Source organism: Amphimedon queenslandica, unplaced genomic scaffold (genome assembly GCF_000090795.2).
Source record: "Amphimedon queenslandica unplaced genomic scaffold, v1.1 AMPQUscaffold_11788, whole genome shotgun sequence".
Classification (NCBI taxonomy): domain Eukaryota; kingdom Metazoa; phylum Porifera; class Demospongiae; order Haplosclerida; family Niphatidae; genus Amphimedon; species Amphimedon queenslandica.
Window position 1 is genome coordinate 2079 of NW_003547971.1, and position 2522 is coordinate 4600.

Genomic DNA, 2522 nt, shown 5'->3' on the forward strand with positions numbered 1-2522 from the left:
AAATTATTTATGCCTCTGTACTTAGTGATTGCCTTAATACATTGCTATGAGTATGATGTAAATTAAGTATACCGATAAATAAAAATCAGAATTTTTACCTAGCATTGATTGAATAAATTACTGTCATCACAAGTGAAGATTCTAAACTACGGATGATTAGTTTGCTATTGCATTCTTTAATTTTCGTGATGCATTACCATAAAAATTAATCAAATTAAAATATTAATGTATACTTGATAGTTTGATTTTAAAAGTAAAAGCATGGATTCATGTCTTTAGTATATATACATTTTTAAATTTTGATCTTGTTATGTTACATTGTTAGGAATTGTCAGAGGGCCAACTCGCACACTTGTGTAGGCTGGAACAAGGCAGTTGGGTTGTCATTCTTTCATTAAATTTTGTCACATTAAAGGAATTAGTAATCTTTCATTAAATGCTGGAAAGTAGGGTTAAAATTTATGTATTATTTTTTATATTTTTTATTAATTAACTTTTATTATTATTAATTGAATTAATAATTATTATTATGATTGAACTCAACCCCCTTGTTTCTTTTATTTTTTGACAACCCTACTTTTTCTTATTTATAAAAATTTTTTTATTTACTTGTTTCCATACTTTTTATTCAATTTGTTAATTATTGTTATATTTATATCAGTATTATGTTTATTGATACTAATTAACTAGGTTTAAAAATTCATTACAGAATATTTAATAAAACTTCTGCAAGATATTAATTTTTGGCCATTTGTGGATACACAAAATAAACATACCACATCTAGAAACTTGAAAATTTGAAATAATAATGAAATTCATAGCTAATAACTAATTACTTATGTGACATAATATCCTGTTTTGGTTAATAATCTTTAATAACCATGCCTGATTTCCTGCTCAACTGCACTTTGTCACTGAGCAGTACAGCCCTTTAAAGTTTAGACCTTAGTCAATTTGCAATCAGGCATCAGACTACATTTCAATATTTGTTATTCGTACTTTGCAAGCAAAAAGTCAGTTTATCTAACCTCTTTGCATCTTTTTCATAGTATGAGTAGATCACCAAGCCCAGATCCGGATAGGAGAGAGGAAGATCCCATTCTGCCTCCTGGAGGAGATCCGCCAATCCCTCCTGGAGGAGCTCCAGCAATCCCTCCTGGAGGAGCTCCGGCAATTTCTCCTGGGTCTCCAGCAATCCCTCCTGGAGGGGGTCTGCCAGTCCCTCTAGGTGCACCCGTAATCTCTCCTGGAGTGGCTCAGGGAGTTCCTCTTGGAGGTGCACCCGTTGTCCCTCCTGGAGGGGCTCCAGCAGTCCCTCCTGCAGGTGCACCTGTAGTCCCTTCTGCAGGGGCTCCAGCAGTCCCTCCTGCCCCAGCACTGCCTTTGCTGCACCAGCAAAGGCAGCTCATTATTGCCCAATTGAGGGCTGTCAATAGACAAATTGTAAGTCTTTACTATGATGTACTAAATTATATTCCATAATTGTATCTCAATCTACCAAGAAGACCTGGCAGGGGGCAGGGGTAGGGGAAGGAGGCCAAGACCCCAAGTGGGAACACAAAATTATAACTTTTACTAACTACATGTATCATAACTTTATTATAATAATAGATGTACACATAATAATAAAATAATCAAAATGTCAATAAAAAATGCACCAGCGTTAAGCCAAGATTAAAATACATTAGCAATGCACAGTGTTTGACAAGACAAAAATGCTCCAATGCTTTCGTTTCTATTAATATTCCTAGAAGAAAAATACATATTGTTATCATAATGTATGATTTAATAAAAAAAAATACCTAAGTAGCCATTAACGTGGACATATTGATTACGTACATGAACATGCAGTGTTGTCATTCATAATCTACAAAAAAATGAAGACAAACATCTTTTAATTTGCTTACTAATTCTATACTGAATTAAGATTTTTTATGAGACTTGCATTAAGCAAATTCATATAAATATAGAACACATGAATACTTTTCAATGTGCAAACAATTGTTGCTTGTTAATGAGAACATAAATGCACATAATATTATTATAATAAACTAACAATCATCAACGAAACATACGCTGGCAAACAATAACTTATAGTGAGAGTACTTACTGTGGCCATGCTTATAATGACATACCCATCAAACGAATATAGATGTAACCTTGAATCATACCCTATAACAAAATACATAAGATACTTTGGAATCTCACAATATTTAATCTTACTACATATTCCATTCCTTAGACTACAGTAATGTAAAACCTATGCAGGCACCTTCTGCAGTGTGATAAAAGTACTCATCAAGGACCTACAGTAAAACATTAAGCTCCATTTAATAATGAAATAAATTTAGTACAACAATCGAAATCCAGAACTGCCTTTAATTATTATTGCACATTACAATATCAAGCAATTATAATATTGCTGAATTATCAAATCCTTTCCAGCTGTCATTACCTGTAAAGCATAGTAACATAAACACATCATATGCAAGCAATGTAAACACACAGGCTAATAATAACAA

General features: G+C 32.8%; 1 long non-coding RNA gene across 1 annotated transcript; it reads right to left on the bottom strand.

Moving 5' to 3' along the window:
- Positions 1-1847: 1847 nt before the first annotated feature.
- On the bottom strand, positions 1848-2272 carry LOC109588893 (uncharacterized). The gene is made up of 3 exons (XR_002188421.1): positions 2224-2272; positions 2111-2172; positions 1848-1867 (listed from the first exon to the last, which is right to left on the bottom strand). It is a non-coding gene; the product is annotated as an uncharacterized LOC109588893 (long non-coding RNA).
- Between the last annotated feature and the right edge of the window lie 250 nt (positions 2273-2522).